The following is a 22,087-nucleotide window of genomic DNA, read 5'->3' as shown; positions in this document are numbered from 1 at the left end:
ACGCTGTACGAGCGTGCGGCCTGTTAGGGAAAAAGTGTGTTACACACCTTGAGAGGAAATTTTTCAGTTTTTTATTTTCTATTTTTATCCGTTTCTCCCTCTCCCTTGCCGGGTAACAGAGAAATTACACGTTACAGAATCTAATGCCTTAAATAATCACGCTGTACGTACGATTTAACTTCCATAAATCTTCGAAGACGACCCGGAAATTGACGGACGGTTCAAATTGCTTCGATTTCTAAGGATATTTGTGAAAACTGTTGTTTTTTTTTTCTTCGTTTGCTTATTATTTATTACCCGTTCAGTGAACGGGGATCAACTTCTTCTGACCCCGCGATTCGGGAATCGCAAACAGACGATCATCGTTCGACGCTTAAGTATAACTAGGAAGAGAAATATGACCTGCGGAAATAAAATAATATCGGGACGAGCAGCTGTCGAGACTAATCGGCAATCAGTGGTTGAGTTATCGATATGAATTCAGAGAGCAACGTTGGTAATTATAATTGAGTGCAAAGTGATTCTCTTCTCACTTTTCGCTATCTCTCTCTCTCTCTCTCTCTCTCTCTCTCTCTCTCTCACTCTCTCTCTCTCTCTCTCTCTCTCTCTCTCTCTCTCTCTCTCTGTCTCTCTTTCTCTCTCTGAAGCGGCGAGCCTGGTCGTCTATTGCGTCGGACTCATGGCACGTCGCACCGTATGGAATTGACGTGTACGTGGTTACGATACACATGTGTAATAACGCGTCTGTCGGTACGCCAACGAACCGATGAGAAGACCTCGAGTGTATGCCTCCTATGCCTTATGGTATTTCACAAACTCATAAATCTAGAAGCAAATAATGGCTCGGTGGGCACACTGCTCACAGCCAGATCGACTCTGTTGATTTAGCTGCGTTCAGGGGTTACTCGATCCCCTCTTTCCTCCCTCCAACCAACGTTTCATCTTCCCACCGTTTGCCCCAGCCTCTCTTCCTCCGAAAACGCTTCGGCTATCAATGTTCTTTATCGCACAGCCCCCTGCCGATTTCGACTTTCCATTTTCGCTGAAAAAAAATATTACAATCTGCATCATAAATTCGTAATCATTTGGTTCAACTGTGACTCCACGAAAATGAAACTGTGACACAGTCGATACTGTTTACAGATTAAAGAAATTGCTTTTTTCCCGGTAGTGTGCCAACGTTTTTCGTTTGAACACAGTGCAATTTTTGATTGAATTCAAAAATCTAAAATTCCAACGTCCCGTGCGACAAGCCGCCATCGAACATATCTCGTAATAAAATAATATCTTCAAATGATTCTCCGACAACATTATTATCGACATTCTCGGGGTCCTGAAGGAGCAGAAGCTACGCACTAGAGCTCAAAGAACAAGGCGGAACTGCATAAGCGGTGATTGAAGAGCGTGTCGACCCGGGTCGAATGCATATAAGTGCATAAGCGTTACCGGTGCGCAGCGTCTAGCTCTTTGCGTCTGGTAAACGCGTGTAATACCTGTGAGCTATTATTGTACCTACTCGTTGGGTACCTAGGCGTATAACACGCGAGTGGGCGCACACCGTCGAGCAAAGGAGCTCTAGTCCCATCGGGAGTTGTTTGATGAGTCTCTGGCCGCCGCCACTGCCAATATTTGTCATGCTCAAGCTTGGTTGCCCCGCAGCTTATGGTGGATCGCACACATGCGACAGTCGGGTACCTCGATACTTGCAGTGCGAGGGTAGGTACAGCTTCTTCAAGCCTGGTACGCACCTCTACACTGTGGGCCAATTCCACGCGACCATTCTCCGGTAATAGCTCTGCCTCTTTGCTGCCTACGGGTAGGCACTACCTTTTCATTGCTGTACCTTACTCGCCGTCGACGTGTAAACTAGCACTGTCGCAGAAATCTTCATGGAATACCTTGAGATACGTCGAGATACGTCAGTGGAAGTGTGGCGCCACTACCTGAGCTGGTCGTACGTTATACGTTAGATTCGCAGGATGCATCGAGAGTTGTGGACAAGTGTTTTCATCGCACATACAGAATCAGTCGTGGATTGCGAATTGAAATTGTTGCAACCCGAGTGGTTTTTTTCGAGTACTAGTCTGAAGTTGGGTACAGCGTACCTTTGTGATACCAGTGTTGCAAAACACCTTGGAACTCGTGTACAAACTTGAAAATTCAAGGTTGTTGATCGTGCACCGTACGTTTACCGAGTAATCGCAGACTTCTTCAAAACCACTTTGGTAGAAAAATTTATATTTATTGGTAATGGTGGTTCAGTCGGTAATAATCAGTCGTATTTCAATATACAAGTGGCGAATGAGTAAATATTGGTTTGCTTTGCCACACCGTCATTCCCGGTCACAAATATGCTTAATACATGAAATCTATTGAATTTATAAGTTCGTTCTACTCTTGCAATGTTTTACCGGTAAGTACTAAAGCTAATGGTCAGGTGACCAAACAGAAATTTCAAAAATCGACCCAATCTCTGCTTCCCAAACTCTCTGCGCACTGAAATATGTGTTTTCAAACCCTTTCAAAACACTCCGGTTTTAGATGATCATTAGAAAACCAATCATCGAAGTTGTAATCAACCAAGTGACCTCGTATATCTCAGTGCAGCCCTTAAACGCACGTGGCACGAAAAAATTTCCTGCGTGAAACTGTTGAATCACGCTCAAATTTACAAAATTAAAAAGTGGAGCTTGTGCGCCTTGCTCCGCAGTCGAGACAAGCAAAGCGAAGTAAGGAAACGCAAATGTAAAGTAAAGTTAAGTAGAGTAGAGTAAAATTGCCAGTAAAACTAGTACGTTATTGCCTTGCTCTGCCTTGGCTTGCACCCCACCGCCCTTATAGTTACACCCTTACTTCCACCCCAACCGAGCTTAAGCTACAATGTGTAGTCTGCGAAACTTTACGACCTCGTCTCGGTACACGCGTGCATATATACTCGCCTATATACAGACGCTTATACGTTTACGACGAATAACGAAGCTCCAACAACGTCGCCGTCTGGATGCTGCGATTACCCGGGAGTAGATGGATCTTTTCTTCTGAATCCAACCGTTTCTACGTGGAAGGCGGAAAAACGTGACGCATGAAATAAATTTATCTGAATATTTGATGCGGATACGAGGTACTCGGGGCACAAAGTTTGAAAAAAGTGCACGCTTCATTGATCGATTCTCACGATGCTCAATGCGCACGTATTGCAGCGTTACTCACAATAAGTGCTATTGGTCAGGTAGAAAATATGAATGGAACATATAAATACAATTACCGCTTGGCATCTGTTAGATGGTAATCAAGTATGAAGCTTTGTTTAGCCCACTGATTGCGAGTCGACAGTCCGTCGAGCCCCCACCGTGAGGATTCATCCACAGCCTCCCTTTCATACTCTCTCGACTATTTATGACTTGGTTTTGAAAGCGCGACCCTCGCCTTCTGATTCTCGTGATTTCAGTTTCAGGAACGTTTTCGGTTAGACGTTGAGGCACAGCTTCGTCACGGGCTTTGATCTAGATACAGAAAATTTATGAACCCAAAGTAGGCCATCGTTGTGAAAAAATAGCTTTGTGCTGTTTCTTTTCTATAACTGTATTAAACAGAAATAAAATCACTTCTTATACCTTGATGTTTACAAGTAATTGGAAGCTACTTCACCCGCTAAGGACCACGAACACGTTGACCAGCCTACATAACCATCTGACAAAATCTAATGATCACGGATTTTAGACATTGTTAGAGAGCTAATTCTCACGATTCTGCAGACTTTGAACCTAGGACGAGAATTCCAGAAGTGTTTAAGGCAACATCAAAAAACGCGAGGACAATTCCCGCAGGGCACAGTCGAGATCCGACTCGCGAACCTCGCGGATGGCCGTGGACAGTGCAATTCTCGCTTGTTTTATCTCGCCTGGCAGAGTTAGTCAGTCCGCGAAGAGTTCACAACAGTCCACGAAGGCAGCAGGAGGCGGCTGTCTCTACGACCTACGGCGAACCGCTTCTCGGCTCGCTAACGTAGTTGTCAGCAGCGATAGGATCTACCGTGCCGCGGTCTCAGGTTACTTCTGCATCACAGGTCGACCGAGCCCGGGTCAACAGCGGAACTACGAATTCATTACAACGCACATCGCTTCTCTCTGAAACTCGCCTGGTTCCGCCGGAGGGTAGCTATAACGCCTCTCGGGTAGCTCGTTCTTTTCCCTCAATAAATGTCCGTCGTGAAAATTTTGGTTCGATGATTGTGCTGTCCGTCAACGGTAATGATTCTCTTATTAAACTGCATCTCCCTACGTTATTCGAAAAAGAACTGCCCGACATCCCCGCTCATTTTATGGCATACCGAAAGCAAGTCTCACCGATTATTTGAATATTTGTAAAAGTTTATAGTTCATCGAGCAGACGATTATCCAGGTGGCCTGGAGGCTTCAGGGTGAAAAAAAATTCAGTTCTATGGAGGATGAATCGAAGCTCACCGAATACTTTTATCGTTTTTTTAGTAAAGTGGCGGCGGAAAGATAGAAAAAAAAGTAAAATGTCGAGGCAAGGTCGCGACCGAATCAAATCTTCTTACGTCGATCGAATGGTTCATTCTTGTCCCTAGACTAGACCCGGAGGAACGCGGCTGAGCCACCGGCTTTGTTACCCGGTTTTATAAAGGTTAGCAGCACCGTTGGCGTACCTACTGCGGTCCTGCAGGAGCGTTGACGGTGGATGGTTTATGTCGGATGTTGAACGGTGGATGGTGGAGCAGGCGGGCCGGTAGACGTCTTGCAAGAAAGCCGCGCTGCCATAAGAGGCTCCAACGTGTTTCCTGGTATGAGTCCGGTCCGGGTGATCAGTGAGTAGCGATCGGTGATCAGCAGCCAATCCCGATCATTTCTCTTCCTCTTTACCTCCGCTTCGGCCATCAACGAATCAATCCTCCCTGGTGCAGATTACCGCCGAGCGTGACGTTCCTGCACGGGCTAGCTTTGTCCTCATCTTGTGATCGGATTCAACGACGAGTTCTCTATCCGCTCGCGATATCCTAGTCGCCTGTCTCGCACGGATGTTACTTAACGTGTCATACCGTACCCAAAATTACACTCTCGCTTTCGCCTACCTCCTTCAGGATTGTTTACTTAGGACGTGAACGCAACGCTTCACCCCATTATGCATTGATCGTGATTATATTAATGCAGGATATGCGAAATGTGGAAAGTACTTGGACAAGTAATATTTTGTTCCACGGTTCGATTATTTCCACCAACTTTCTGCAACAACTGGCAATACAATTCATGGATACCTAACAGCAAAATTCGGCGCGTGAGAGAGCAGATTTGGATGCGGAGATGGGGGAGGTCCGGGGGTCGCGGTGAATCCGATGCCCCCACAACCGCAGGATGACCGCAGATGAGTTTTACGAGTTGGTTTGAGGCACGTCGCGGTGTTGGCGGTGGCGCGTCTCTACGACCCTTTACTGCCGCCCCGGGTTGAGCGGCGTTTGGAAAGGGCAGAGAGATGCCTTCGAGAGGGTTGTAATTGATTACGCCATTATTAATACTTGGACGCTTTATGGCGCGACCCGACTGCTTCATCAGCCTTACGAGATTTCAATTAGTGGTTCCCTGAGGCTGTCAACAGGCAGGAATCGCTGCGCTGCACTTCGAGAGGCTTTTTGCGCTCGATTCCTCGGTGTGAAACTTGAAAATGGCAAGAGTAAATGGGGCGTGCCAACTGCTCCTGATCGTTACAGTTCGTCTGATTTCATTTCGTTCTCTTCCATTTTGTTCCATTTTACTTTATCTCCTTTTGCAGCAATCGAACAAGGGTATCAGTGCCTGATGTAAAGTACGATGTGCTTTTTCCCCCCTTTTCTTTTGGTACCGTTGAGTTTTATACGGTATCGATTTTGAAATGGCGGAATATTATTTGCCAGATGAAAAAGCTTCGGCATCGAAAAAATCTGACTACCACGATGAAAAGGCGAAAGTTTCGCGAGAGCGACTTTGGCAACAGTAAATTTTTTACTTATTTTATTGGTTTCCCTTGCCCATCAGGACGATCCGCCGACGAGTTGAACCAAAGTAATGTCAACGAGTACTGAAATGCTGTCAATTAAAAGAAGTATAGGATCGTAAATAGCAAAATGCCAGATTTTACTGGCCTCTGGTTGCCGAGTTATACATAATGCATACCGTTCGCGTACCAAGTTGTCACGTAATCGTCTATCTCTTTGAAGAATCTCCCCATGGTGTAATAAATAAAACAGAGTGCTAATTTCAACAATTAACAGTTGGTAATTGATCGGCATTTTATAATCGATTATAATACCAATCGTGTCTGTCTTGTACAAATGTTTAAACCGAAGAAGAAATTTCTCCCAGTGTATATCCGAAGGTACAGTGCATATCGTGCGATGTGAGCGCGTTGAGAATTTAAAAGTGATTAATTCTCAACGCCTGAACGTTCGTAATTAATGGCGAGTGGTTAGCGTCATCGTTGTACGGCAAATCTCTATTGATTAATTGCAAATATCCACTCCAGCTGCCACGTATATAAAATACCGTATGTTCAAGTCTTCACCTCGAGATCAGTTATGTTCCTCCGACACTGTATTCGCACACTCATCGATATGCCTCTCTCTTTCTCTTTCCTCACCCAGTCACATCTGTGTTCGATATCTTCAGCCATAAACGAATATTCGCAGAGAGCTGCGGACAAGAGCTGCGGGGCGAAACGAGACGCGGAGAAAATTGAAACTCGGTGTTGAAAGAGCGGCGAGGGATTTGATATGTGCAGAGGAGAGGAGATGAGATGAGATGTGCTTCGTGGATGAAACGAAGCGAGTGGTGTTAATTAAGACAACACTCGCCTCGCTATCGTGCACACTGTGTGTGAATGCATATGTACATTATGAATACCAGTCATGCCGGGGCATAAGAGATCAAATCGTAAGTTCGGTTGGCACGATAGCACGGATAGGTTCGAACGCCAAAGTCAACGGCTCGGCTTTACGTGTACGCGTGCTATACATATAGGAGTGAGTGAGTCCTAATCGTGGGAATAGAAAGGCGATCGGCCTTCTCAGAGCCAAGTTATCCACAGAGATTGTACGTGTGGGTTACACACGCATTAGATCGGAGGCTTGTACCCGCTGCACGAGGGAGATAAACCGAAGCGTCGCATCGTCGCCAGTAATTTGACGAGCGCCGCGACGCTGATTGGCCCTGACTGAGTGAGCTCTTTGTATCGAAATTCACGCGGCTGGTCTGCCCGCGATCTGCGGGGCTGCGAGTTATCAATCAACCTGTAACTCTTCGTGGCCTACACATAAATATGATCCGTCTCAAGTACCGCGTCTAAGACACGCTCGTACTCCGCAGTGTTTATTTCGAGTGTAAACAGAGCGCGCGCTTCGTACCGGCGATGCCGAGGAGATCCCAGATCTCGGGGGAATCTACGAGAGTAAATGTCCGCGTATTATACCAAGTGACATCGGGGTTTTCGTTCAGCCATGGATACCAATCAAAGCACCAGTGAGCTGTTCCAGTCTTGGATGGCAATTCCTGCCTGTAAGTGCAAAATTTTAATCATATGTTAATTTACTGTCCGTCCTTTTATTTCCCGGAAGCTCGAAGGCCGGGTCCGTGAGTATAGGAAGATCGGTTGAATCCCAGGCGAAAACTGCAACGAGGATTATACAGAGTACGCGCGTGATAGATACTTGGTTGGAAAAAGTTGCGGAAGAGAGTTCTCACGTTGTCAGGAAAAAGCTTAGAGGGCCTACGGCGTATACCGTTCAAGTCCTGTAATGGGCGAAAAAGAAGGTATATACTGTAGGTAACTTATATCTTACCGCCTCGAGATACAATCTCAGACGCGCCGAATTAACATGCGTAATTAAAATAACCATAACTTGTCGAAGCAGCTGTTAACGGCTCATTAAATCGAAAGAGTTGCTGTTTAAAGACTGCGGGCAGGTATGTGACGAGATTCGAGTCAGCTGATGATGCGGTACCTGCACACTTACAGACGTTACCGACGTGATCCTACCGTTTATCTGTAACCTGCAGTAGACCGCTCGGTATCTAATTTTAATCTCTGTACCTTCATCCAATTAGCGTTGAGCAACGATTGAATGATTAGACATCGCGGGCCTGCATTCAATCGATCAACGCTTGGCACATAACCGTTTGGGCCTCTAAATCATTCGTTAAACGTCACTTTTATCTGAAATTGCAGTAATTGTACGTACGTGCCTGTCATGCTAAATTATTCAAATTCATAAGAACAAACACCTACTTAGATGTAAACATTTTTTCTACGTTTCACAGATTTGCCAAATACAAATACAAGTCCCACATATCTTTACTTTCGGGCTGTCTTATAACCGCGTCTGTATTTTTGTTGGATAACGAAGTTTTTTGTGCCGAGTTGATGAATCGTCTGAAATAAAATAACGTTCGCCTGATATTTTCCTATTAACTCTCACATACTTTGCGCACAACGGCACACTTACATAACAGGTGGAACGAAATTTTTATTTTTATACGCATACCTATTTAATGCACAGTCAGAAGGCAGGCTGTGTAATTTCTTATAAAATTTGCGATTCTCTCTTGATTGCACGCATTTGTGCAAGATTTATATCGGCTAACTCGAAATAATATTATTTTAAAGACATTTGACGATGACGTACAGATGTCCGAAGGTCATGGTAACTTCTTTTTACACATCACCTTGATTTACCGTCCAATGCATGTTAGCCGAAGAATGCAACCCCCGCACGTGACCTGGCAACGTTTGCATTATTTTTTGGTAATAAACTTTCTCGTGGATCTCTGGAGCATATCGGACCCCCTTGACAGCCGAGCTCGTGATCTGAACCCGCTTCGCGCTTGTCACGTTGAATAGGTGTCTATACCTCGTTTCCTATCGCTTCCCGACGACAAAACAACGCGAACAACGACGTGGATGGTATCTCAACACCCGGATCGTTCGAATGTCTGGCCGAACTATAACGGTCTTTTCCTACTGAAAACGTAGCAAGAAACCGCGGGTGACCACTTTTTGCTCAAGTAGGTAGTACACCATTGCACGGAACTTACTTAGGTACGGTTTACACGTACATAACGCGTGTTGGTATGCGTACGTATGTACCGGAGCATGGCGCGACATGTCTTCACGGTAGAAATGAAAATTTTCGACCAGCGGTGCCGTGGCTTGTCCTGTTTTTATTGTTCCTTCAAATTAAGTTTTCAAATCGTGAGATGTTATACCAAGAGTGAGAGAGAGAGAGAGAGAGAGAAAGAGTCTTGCCCAGCAGGAATCACTTGTGAATAAAAGCGATGCGTGTAGGTGAAACGAAAGGTCAGATGTAATTAGTGAGGCTGCTTTTCGTTCACACCGGGTACAAAATACTGAAACGTACCCAGATTCGTAGCTTCTTTTCAAAACGGATTTAAATCGTAGCCGCGCCTCTGAATTCAAGATTACCTCGTCCCTCGGAACATCGCTTATTGAAATAAACAAAATATATTCAATAAAATTTTAAACGCCTGTCATACACATCGTAATTAATTATGATATCCGTGGCGGAAGCAATTATTGCTGCTTTTATGACTCGCCGTTCGTATTATTATACCGCTGTACATCGCACCGTATCGCATCGTCGGGACACGGATAAATATTTTTTACTTCCTGGTTGGATGTTGCAAAACCAAGATGTTCAAGTTTACCTGTTGTGAAAAAAAAAAGTATTGAATTTAGAATTCGTTCCTATAGATATCTCAGCGAGCTCCTCATTCGTGAATATTCCAATATTACGATTAGCGCTGAAATAAATGAGCGAGTCAAACTAGCAAAACAATAATTGTGAAAAAAAAAAGAAAACAACGAACGATTGGAGTGTATTCGTACGTAGCAGGAAAGAGGGATCGTTAATTGTACCGATAACGAGCAATGTCTTCTCGTTGTCGAGTTATAGAGCACCGTCGAACAGTTAAGCTTCGATTTCTATACACTTTATTTTCAGAGCGGTATTAAAGCTTATTAACTACTAATGAGACCCGCGCTTTCACCCGTCGTCACTTTCCATAACTTCACCCTTATGTGCGAACCCAGGTATCCGGGTGCCCACTCTTTCACATTTTTGTTAGTAATTGTCTGAAAATTTTTATTTGATTTAAGCTACCTGATCCTCGTGATTCAACTTGTTGAAAAGCTATTTCCATATTACAACATTGAAAAATAATTCTTTAACCATAAAAATATGGGGGTTGAAAACGTGTAGTCACGGGGAGCACCCGAGTACCCGCTTATAGATGAAAAATGATTTAGTCACGTGGAAATAAGTTTTAATATTGCTAAATGTTTTAGTAAGATAATACACGTTAATAAAAAAATTAAGAAAGCCATGCTACGCTACTACCATTGCCATTAACATTTCGAATATCTGCGCTCGGAATCCTTGCTCCGATTTTCCTTTACGGCGACCGAACTGTTTTACAAGTCTTGAATGTTTACTTCATAAAGTAACTCGATTTTGGATGGCTCCGTTCACATTCGCAATTGAAAAATAATAAAAATTAGTGACGGATACGTGGGTACCCATTGCTCACTAATGTTGTGAAAGCTGAGTGCGCACATAAGGGTTAAAGGGAACCAACGTGAGTATATCAAACAGAATTGATGCTTTAGTTGAAAATGTCATAACGAATCTTTGGAAGCTCGAGTATTTGTTTTCGATGTCTGAAATTAGCAATTCACAATGCCTTGAATGAGATCAATCAATCAGACGATACAGCAGGTGTAAAATATCGGTAATGAGTATTCGTGTTACACGTTTTACACGGAAAACTTTAGTTACCGTCGTCATTATGCCTCGTGCCTGCCCACGCGCTTGTATCACTAATTATATACACGATCTGGAGAAGGGCTCAATGACGTTCGAAGCAAATCGTTCTTACGGGTAATAGATTGATCCAATTTTTCTTGAAACTAATATATCGAGGAGAACGTGTATCAGGGCTATTGTTGAGGAGTCCGATAAGAGCGGGAAAAGTCGGTACCAATGAGGGTCAACCCGAGAACTGAGCAGTAGCGGGGACTTGGACCCGTTCAGATCCTATGGTGCACATAAGTGATTACCGCCATTAATAGTTGTTTCTTAGCCGTACTAAGGGAAAGAAATACAGAACGAGGTAATAACGCAGAAGTGGTGGGAGTGAGAGGGGCCAAGAGGAAACAGAGAAGTGCAGGAAAGAGGGAACGGTGCGGGAAAGAACACGTAACGCGTTCTTACAGCCCGAGCTATGCATATTATTATCAAGCCTATCCGACTAATGACGGTCCGATCATCCCGCTTGTTTATGGCCGCGGTTTGCCCGCGATCCGGCCTTCGTAATTAATTTAACCCGACGCCGGATCTCTCCTCGTTCCGCCCCCTGCCGCCACCCCTCGAAAGCCACCGGCTGAAGCCGATGCCCCCCCTCGTTCTCGCCTCGATTCCCCTTTGGCTGCGGCCACTTTAGCCTCCCGTACGTTTAGATACAACTGCGAAGAGGACGTCTTTAGATACCTAATCAAATATCAGAATGCAAATTCGACACGTTTTTTACCCCGCCTGCACGACTACGACACGCTCAATGCAAACACGCGGTGTGCTCAAATGATCGATTCTGACTGATATAAATAAGCCTGGCTAGACGTAAATTAGTTGCGACTTCACGTCGAGCTGAAATTAAGCCCCGCATTCAACGGGTCGAAGTATTCCTACTGAGAGCCACAAGAGCCGGGAAACGTGACGGGGATTGTTGGCATTGCGCATCAGTTACGGTTCCCTTTAGTCATATTTCACCTTTTGTCGAGGCTCAGCATCAACTGCCCCGCACGAGAAATTCTAATTTTGCGGATTCGCTGCTGTCGACTAGGCGACAATGGGCCCAGGGCCCAGCGCGATACCAGTTCCGGGTAAACCAGGCCCGCGTCTCGATCACCTGCGGAGGTTTTGATCCCAACCTTAACGAGGGTCTCGTCCGACGCCCCACAGACTTGGAGCGAAATCATTTGGTTTCCGTCTAACAATTCAAGCGGTGGAAAAAATATTCCGTCATCATTTGCAGCCGATGCACAGCACGCGGTACGCCGCACAGACGCTAATGAGATTGACGCTCGTAATTGGAATATCGCAGGTAATTTCAATCGCATCTTGAATCGATGAAAAACCAGTCCGACCAGCGAGTCTAACTTATACGTGACTCACCGTAAGGTCGGGGTTTAACACCGCAGTTCGGATTTGCGGCTAGGTCTATAAAGTGCAAGTTCCTCGCAGCGAACTACGGCGGAATAAGTAATTCTTCTTCCGGAATACTCGTTTAGCGGGGCGCCCCGTGAGTGGTGGTCTCGCCGATGACCGACCCCCAGGAAGCGCGTGCGCGCCACGCCGCCCTCGAGTCGTGACGTCATAAAGCAACTGGATCGACCGCCAATACGACGGACGCTGGGCGGCGCATACTGATTAGAATAAAGGCGAACAGCAGCTGTGGCCGATAGCCCAAGTCTCGCACGGTGGAAGCGCGCATCCTGCTGCCAGGTGAACTAGAACAACCCTTAACTGCCACCCCTTATTCAATTAGTCGAAGAAGATTGCTTGTTCGACTCTCTTATTCGTCTTGCAGACATTTCTTTCAGCTTCCAGACGGTTTTTAATTTTTCATAATGTTTCGCCAAGAGTCGGATTCATGTTTTTCGATGTTAAGTGGGTCGCTAGGCTGCTGGTATATAAATGCCCCACTTGGCATCATGACCGGGGGAGGCAATTTTGGAGTGAGTCGACACGCATCTCGTCGAGGGAGAAAATATCCTGCGTAAACTACCGTTCTACGTAAAAGACGTAGTCCAGTGGGCAAACAACGGACAAAATAATCTTAGGTGCCAGGGTGAAAATTGACTAAATTAAATGAAAAAATGTTGCGATTGTCTGCTTGACGCTGATGAAAAGAAAAGTGTTTAGTCACAATTACTTAAGCTGCAGCCAAGTCAGAACCGCGACGAATTTTCAAACGGCTTAGGAGGCAGCTCATCGTTTGGCACATTATAAAGTGCATCTTGTATTCACTGGCTCGGGTTATCTCTAATCCAGGTGTAAATTCCCCAAGCTTAAAAGTCAGGGTGGATGTTAGGAAAAGGGAGTAGCCTAGAGCTTAAGGAGAATGTTATAGTTGTTGGAACAAGGAACGTGGACCGCGGAACAAGGCACATTAGCGAAAACTTCGTTCGCCTTATAACTTGGACTCCTAAGAAGACGCGTGACTTACCGAGTGGCCCTGCGTGTCGCGGGGTGTATAACAACTCTTGTGCAGCGCGTAAAAGCCCACGTAATCACCGTTTAATTGGACTTTATAGTAATTTTACGGGCTGGCATAGCCTGATAAACTGCCTATAAATCCATTTTATTACTATCCAACGGATAGCTCGCGCCCAACTGCAGATGCAGTGAAATGTAGGTGAGCAGGTAGCCAATGGTCAACAGCTACTACCTGGCGACTGAAAACCACTCTTGTTCCCTTACCAATAAATATACACTTACACACTGTTTACACGAACCACTGACGACACGCTGCGATACTAACGACGTTTTGTAACACATGCCAAAACCTGTCGTACAAGTGAAACTGTGTCACTCACCGTGCTGAACAAGGAAATATATCGCTGTTGTACATTATTGGACGAACGATGTATTTGTAAAGTGGGCTTCGTCCCGGCTTATACCTTGCAATATTATCGGATGCTGTAGTCGTTGAGAGGGAGATGCTTGAACGAACTGTAGGTATATTATGAAATATATCTATAAAATGCTGTATAAATTCCGAAACTTCTCAGACTCTTGTTAACTTTTATCTTCGACTCCAGAAACGTCGTGTAATTCTTATTCAAAATACTTCTTCCCGCGCTTGAGTTACGGCGAAAGATTGCCAAGATATACATTTGTCTTATTATAATTTATATTCCGGATAACGTGCCAGCGTGAGGCAGGTCAGGCACGAATCAGCTCGGAGCATAGAATGCAGATATCGCTTCTCCAAACACGGCTTTTCACTCAGCCTCCAGCGACCGAGAAAGCTGCAGTCCCAAGAACCTCCTCTTCGCTCGAGGCGACGACGTTATAGTTAATTAGCCGTTGAATCGGAATACGCGCAACTTTGCGCTAGTATCAGACTCACTTCTGCAAAAGGATAAGATCGCCAAGGCCCTGAACTGATATCCATAAAAATTCACAAAAAACTTGGTTCCTTACAGGCAATTCTCTTCCGCGCCTGGTCGCGAAATTATGAATCTAATCTATCCGCCAAACGGTCATAAATTTTTACTTTTATACTATTAAAGGCAGGCTTGCCCTACGCGCGCAGCAGGTATAACCGCTCACGCCTTAGCATTATTATTTATCACGAAAGCTCGCGCCGCGCACATACGTGATGCATATGCGGGCTCAACGCTCCTCAACTCGCGGCAGACTTTGCTCCTCAGCAATCCTCTTTGCGCGTTGGCAAACGTGGGCATAAGCATAAGGTAGTAAGAACCGGAGAAGATGTGACGGTACGACTCCCAGTGGAGTGATTTCGTAATGAACCCGAGACTCCTGGACCACCGTATATACCCACCCTCTCCCTAGCCTTCTCCCTTGGCGCGCACATTACTAGATTAGATGGAGTCATGGACTAAGTGCAGCGGGTCCTTTGGAATTTCGATATGAGGATGTGTACCTACCTAACTGTCTTTTTGCGCGGGCGTCGAGTGTGGAATTTGCCAAGAACTTAGCGACGTGACATCATTAAATCCATTCCCGGACCACTCGTAACGGTTCAATGTATGCACTGATCCACCGGTGCCGGATATACTGCGCACTTGATTCCTCATTTATACCTGGTCAATTGACTTATCGTTTGTTTTCTTCTCTTCTGTTCCAGGTAAGAATTTCATCAGAACATTCCTATCGTTGCATGTCGTGGTTCGTGAGTATAACCTCAGCTTTTGATCTACGTATACAACTTGTTCGAATTTCCATGAACCTCGACAATTTTACATGCGCCGATTACTCTTCGAAAACAGGCGAAAATAAATCTCTGCAGAAATTGCATCGGGGATATGTTTACCAAAGGGGGAAATTGGCGACGTGTAACAGACGAACGTAACGTCGAGTCCTCCGCGAGCGATTACAGTGGGCGTGTTCGGGTCTCGACGGCGGCGTCGCCTCGGACACGCTGTCTCTTCTTGCACATTTCTGCCGGTGTAAAGCAACGCCGGTCGCGGGCCGAGTTCGTTCACGGTGTGATTGCCGGATCGCTGGTAGGATTGCTCCTCGGATGAACCTAATTGGACACATGGCGTACGAACCTTGGCCAAACGTACGTGAAGGCTCGTCTCGAGTAATTTTCCACCTTTCAAACTTCTATATTCACCCCGCATACGTGTGCCTAATGTACAGTTATACTTGTAGCCGCACCGAAACACGTATCTTGTACACCGACGTCTTCGGGCTCACGCATTACCTGCGAAACTCTGTACATCCACTATGGCTCAAAGATGAACAAAAAAACCGCGGTAACGAGATTCTGGTAAACGTAAGTGCGATTCAAACTTCAATAGCGCCTGCACTTCCGTCTAACGACCAGGGTCTATCTCTGTGATCAAGACTTGCCGACTCCCAGTGATCAAGCTGCTTTTTCAGCCACTTTTCTTTGCACACTAAAGTACCTGTAAGTCGTTTTGCCACTTCGAAATTGCATGAATTGCAATAAAAGAAGGTCACGCGTGAAATTCTGTAACGGGAAATTAGTAAAGTTTGCAATCGCGATCGGATTGGGGCACGCGGAGAGACGTTCAGAATCAAGGCATCCCAGGTGGAGCTGCGATGATTTGCAGCTCGGGCCGCGGTAACTTGAGACGACCCTACAACGCACCGCATGAGGGGAAGGTGGACAGGTAGATAGGTAACGCGAGCAGGGCTGACTTATTACTTAAAACCGTCAGTGGGGTGGAATGGTACCCGCCCACACGAAGAGCCGGATGGACACGGACACACGTGTGTAAGACTCCGGATGGATAGTCGGTCGAGGCTGAACCTGGCGCACCCGCCTGCCGCCCGCCGTCCCTGTAATCACAATTGAAGGCTATTTTCTCACCGGACTGATGATGTGCTCCGAAGATGCCCACCACCGCTGCACCGGCTCAGCTCTCGCCTCGGTCCTTTCGGCGTCTCTCTGCTCTCGGGTTCCACGGCCACCATAGAAACGGGCTATACTGCAGTTGTGGTGGTCGTGGCCAGCAGAAAATAAGTATAGGAGATGATGGACGCCACGAGTAATTCCCTCTAATAATTGAAATATACCCGCGCGACCGCTTGGCCCTGCCGTCCCGTATCCGCTCAACCTGCACACATCGAGGTGTACCTTTAAAATATGTATCCTCCTCCGTATACCTGCGGAGATGCACGGCGCGGCTCACACTGTCGTATCGAGGACATGTCTGGATCTCCGCTTCAATCGGTGCTGAAATTTGCAGCATTTTATCTTCGCGACTATCCCGGAAGTTAATCCACGATGCGTACTTGCGTCTAATTGTAAGTCGACAGATAAATAATTCATCAGTAATGAAACCGAACCGATAACCTGTTTAAATCTTTTCTGTTTCAACGATGAATACCCTTTGGATCAAATTCTTTCGTCACAGTTTGCGGTTATGCTAGAAAGAGGCTGAACGAGGAAGTGCGTCCGCGTCACGATAGTGGGGGTAGTACAGTAAGGGTCGTTTGGGGCGGTTTGGGATAAGCCAACGAAGTGAGTCACTTGTCCGAAAGTTAGAACCTTTGGAAGATCTTACATCGTAAAGTGTTAGCTATACTTGATCTCTCAATTTCCCTGAGGAAAAAAAATCCTCCGGGTTGTAAATAAATTGTAAGTTGATATCTTGCGCAAGACTTGACGAGTAATATAAATATTATATAATTCGATTATTATTCACGTTTTGCTATGGCGCTGATGTGTTTTTTTTTTTTTTTTCGTTAGAAATTAAATTACTCCAATAGCTACGAGAATCGTCGGCCTGTGCATAGATAGGTAAAATCCCGGACGTCTTAGCCTTCTTTGCGTAACGTACGCGATGATCGTAATCGAGATTGAGTATCACTCGGGAGAAGACTGCAGAATTAGAATCCCTGAGGTAATTAATTTTCATAAATTGCAGGACCAATTTCTCTTAGGATGCCAGTATACCCATAATTATCTGAAGAATTTTAAGCCATAGTGAAAGTCGTAATAATTCACTTCTCGTGCAGTACATACACCTAAGTAGTGCAGCAATCATCTATATTATACGTTCGTTCATCCGTATAGGAGTAGAATTCTCACATGGTGCAGATAATGGTTGCCGCTTCGATAATGCTTTTATTAATCGCGAAATTCTCGGATCATCCACTTCCCCTAATCGGCTATAAATGGGCACGTCGTATGATTGGGCTAATATCGTCTACCTCGTAAAATTTTTCCGCCAAAAGTCTACGACGTGACGTGACCGATTATAGAGCCCAGGTCGGGGTGAAATGGCACAAAAAAAAAAAAACGTATCGAATAGTGGGAGCAGCAAACGATTTAATCATTGTTACATCAGCTTCATTATCAATCATTCATTTCCAACAATTATTGCACTTATTTCTCGATACCGAGATACTCGTACTACACAAGCTGAAATTCTGAAGATCAGTATAATTAGAGGGTGATTCTTCGTAGGTGTCAACAATTCCAGACATGTAACAATCACTTCAGGTGGACGGACATTAGAAAACGGGTTGAAAACTCCTACGCCCTCTGTAGGCGGTCCGGAACCTCGGGAACATCTGATTAGAAACTTAGTTTAATATCGTGTAAACACATTGAAACATGCGTTCTATTATTCCAAGTCTAGCTTTTAATTAGTTTGCCGGTATCGATAGGCCGAAGCGGGGGGTGAACGCGCCACCGTGGGCGCACCTGTTCGCCGTTCAAGGAGCCCCGCGCCCACGTGAACCTCGGTTCACACGCATAACCTCCGGTAAATCACCCGGCCACGGTCAGCACCAATAATAAGCATCCGTACAACCTTATAACCTTTTGACGATAGATTTAGATGCTCCCAAGATACGGGCGGGTTTATTAATACGGTTCTCCCTCTCTCTTCGGCTCGCTGCATCCATCGCCCTGCCTGGCTGCACCAGCATCCCGTGCCCCTTACTCCTGCATCTCCTCTTTTCGCTTCTCAATTAAAACCCTTTCCTTGCCAGCAAGGATATTAACCTGCGCGTTGAACGCACCGGCTGAACTGACTACCACGCGGCTCGTAGGGCGCGAGAAATTAAGTTTCAAACAACTTCAGTGATCGTACAAAAAAAAAACAGAAATCTTAAATTCACCAAATATGACCACGAAAGATTTCGAAAGAAATATTTTGTTAATTCATATAATTGGAGTTTCACTTGATATCATAAATTTTGGTTCTGACCTGACCAAATTCAGACGTGATCTGAAGGATTCATAGCACAAGTCCACTGTAACAATTTCAAAATATTACGAATAGTTAGCTATACGGTGTGCAACTGCGAAGAAGAACAAACGTAATTCAGCAATGAAGAAATTGTTAATCTCTAATACCGCAGGACGTTTCTCGTTTTCTTACACTTGTAACTATTTAATATGCATAACTAGTCTGATTGTCAGTACTCATGAATACGTTTATAGGCATCTATGTATATATATATATATATATACACGTACCTGGATCCTCGCACTAAATTTAATTGTTTATAATTAATTCTGTTAAGAATCGAGGGGCGCGTTCTTCGGCACGGCAGATAAATTTCCCATCGACTCGCGCAGGATCCAATGTCTTTGCACTCATTCAATGAAGCCACCATATTCATATTTTTACGGGAGGTGTATAATTTGGCCCCATAAAATAACAGGCTCCCCATTCCTCCCCCTACTCCCGTATCTTGAACCTCTGCGGTCGGAGGAACCCGGGTCGAACCTCGATCACTGACCACCACGCTGACCAAGTCCGAAACTGACCACACGTATAATGCACATCCAGCTCATATATTATTTCTTATACAGATTCGAACATTCAGCCGTAACATTTGAAAATTATTTTTTTCGCATGTTATTATTATAATTCATAAGACCATGTTCTGCGCTCTTTCCAGTTGCATGAAAATCAGCCACTGGCTACCGGTGTCTTCTTTTTCTTTTTGCTGCCGTCACCTTATTTGAATGTACATACATACCTCACTCGAAACAATGACAAATAAAGTAGGCATATAGGGATGGTATATAAGGGAGACAAATTGCCCCGATGTTCTTCACCGAGAATAATAGAGGGAAATTCTTCCTTGTCGCTTTACTCTTAGTCTTCGGCTCTCTGCCAGCTTACTTCTCTTCTTCTTCCTCTTCTTCTTCTTCTTCGCTTGCATCTCGCCTCTCTTTGTTTCTCTCGACGTATAATTTCACACTGGTTATTACGTGTGCGCATGCAACATATTTTGCATACTCCACCGTATTATACACGGGGATTTATCGAGAACCTTTTCAGTCGAAGCATTTGGCTGTGACTGCTGACAGCCGAACAATCGGGAGAGCCGGGCAACCAGGCAACGAAGAAACTAGCAAACTGGGAAACCGGGAGACCAGGCGATAGGGGTGATGTAGTGGAAGGGCGGCTTCGCCAATATGCCCGCGTCCATACATCACGCGCGGGGCGACCCGACAAACTGGGGAAACCTGACCAGAAATATGATGTCATTTATATGGTAATGCATCGGAATCCCGTCATTTAGATACTTCAATGATTAATGCCTCGAAAAGACAAATGGCGCCAGCTGCTGCCCCGCGCGAATTTGTAGAAATTTCTTGAGAACGTTGTACAAGCTTTCGTTACTCTTGATGCTGGTGCAGCTTATATCTATAGCTATCCACGCATCAATCGTTGCTCATTTGACGGTTTATGCCAGGCAAAACGTACCCAAGTGGTACTCAAACTTGTATAACGTATTAAAAACTTCAGTACCGCGGAAAAGTACAGTTCATAAGTTCCAAGAGAGGTGAAATACGAATGTATAAACTCGGAGTTCAATTCACCGAATACGCCGTCAGCGTTGTAGGAGTAAATATTGTACCTACAAACATTTGACAAACTTGAAAAGCATATCGGCGTCACTGCTTATTCTGAAATAAAAAGCTGCTCAAGAAAAGCATGTCTTTGTACAGTAAGCAATTAAACAGTTGATTACGGTCAAAGGAATCGATACAAGTTTGGACACTTCAAATTGACCCGAAGGATCGATCACTGTTGAAGACTTTTGCCTTGCTAGGTAATACTCACACCCCATAGCAGGCGGAAAAACCCGGAAGCCCCCGGGGTGCGAGGAGGCGGCGAAGGGAGAGGAGAGCAGATCCCGCTCTCATTGGTATTCCAGGAGGAAACCGCCCCGCGCGCCACTTTATGAGAAAATGTGAACTTAATAAGAAAAGCCTTAAGGAGCTAGATAGAGAGCTTTTATCACCGCGCCTCTCTCCCACTGGCTCTGCCAATAATCTATTGATATTTTTGCTAAAGGTTATTCTCTCGCGTCTCTAATGATATGCTAGGTCGATAACCGGATAAACGGATAAACCGATTTGCCAGATTGCGGCTAAAAGTGTACGCAATGCAAGTTGTTTTTGCAACCGAGATTAAAAGGGGCCGTCTCCGTTGTCAGCGGTAAATTTCGATATTCATCTGCGGCGATACCGATGGTTAATTTCAATATTTCATTTTTCTCCGTTATGGATTTTCTTTTTTTCATACCTTCGCTGCTTGCAGACTCGTCGAACTGACCATGAATACGTGGATCCATTATCTCATTCTCTAAAAGTTTTAATGGCGCGCGAGTGTCTGCCGCTGTACTATGCAACTTCAGGGACAGACGAATCGAGCAAGGCATTTGAACGTGCTTGTAGATTCTGAAAAATTTTCTCCTCAAGTTCGTCTCAAAATACAAATTCCTTTTTATTTCCTTCTAAAATTTAATTCGGTTGCCGCAAAAAATAATTCCGAGTACCTGCAGGATTGGATTAATAATCGTACCTGTTCGACGAGTATTTAGTGCTCGCTAATGCCAAGTTCAGTTCGCAAAAGTCATAATTACAGGTCGTTAACCATCGGCCATAAAGATTATTCTCTAATTAGTCTCATGCACCCGCATGACGCACGCAACGTTTTTCACCCGATGAACGATCGACGATCAAACTTTACAGATATGATACGAAACGCTGTTCAGATTGAGCTTATATTATATCCGTTCGTTGAAAGTTCGAGGAAACATATCCCAGCGAGTAGAGATCAGATCACCCCCCCTTCTGACGGATTAAAAAATCCTGATCGAATTCATTGATCAGATACAGAGCAATTTTTTAAATTACTCGCTCGCGAGGCTCCCTGCAAGATTACATTACAGGGTCTTCCTGCGGCAGTCCGTGTAGTCAGTCCCGCTCTCTGTGACGCGTAAGCTTAGTAGCCGGTCGGACTGGCTTGACAAGCGTGCGGTTGAGTCGGACACTCCTCTGGGCCTCTGCTGGCGTAATGAGGGAGCCGTCAACGAGCCCTATCTGCACTCAATTAGCGCGATTATCCGCCCCTCTTTCTCTCCGCTCCGATCCTCCTTCACTCCCACTGCGTCACGCGTCGCGTGCGCTGCGGCATCTTGACAGGGAAGTAAATGCGGTTGCGCGTCTAACTCCGCCAGGCGCCGACCGCAGTCTGGCATGCAAAGTGCTGCGCTCTTGCGGCGGATCCCCGAACTGTTTAGCATCGCTCCCCACGCTCGGTGAAGTGGAGCAGATCCCGCTGTGACTGACATCTTCTTTACCGATGAAGCCTTGGTTTTTGAACTATTACAATTTGTAAACCATTTTAGCTGGATTATTTATTGATGAGCATATTTAAATCCATTCTACTAGCCTATTTGTGGCGAAGAGTAGTGTTTTAGGAAAATTCGTACAGGTATTTTGTTTTTGTACGGGAAGTTAAGTTAAAGCAAACTCTTTCACCG

General features: G+C 45.2%; 1 protein-coding gene across 5 annotated transcripts in view; it reads left to right on the top strand.

Annotated features, from left to right (window-relative positions):
- The window catches only part of LOC107225460 (protein trachealess), a 174,265-nt gene that overhangs the window by 83,383 nt on the left and 68,795 nt on the right, over nt 1–22,087 (top strand). The window contains exon 1 of one of the 5 annotated variants that reach the window (XM_046737446.1): nt 7,526–7,544. The exons of the other annotated variants lie outside the window; for them this stretch is intronic. The gene's annotated coding sequence lies outside the window, so the exon portion shown is untranslated. Of the gene's footprint in view, nt 1–7,525; nt 7,545–22,087 lie in introns of those variants that run through there. 5 annotated transcript variants of the gene reach the window in all.

Source organism: Neodiprion lecontei, chromosome 4 (assembly GCF_021901455.1).
Source record: "Neodiprion lecontei isolate iyNeoLeco1 chromosome 4, iyNeoLeco1.1, whole genome shotgun sequence".
In the NCBI taxonomy this organism is placed as follows: domain Eukaryota; kingdom Metazoa; phylum Arthropoda; class Insecta; order Hymenoptera; family Diprionidae; genus Neodiprion; species Neodiprion lecontei.
The sequence above is the reverse complement of the archived record's forward strand: the minus strand, read 5'-3'. Positions and strand labels throughout refer to the sequence as shown.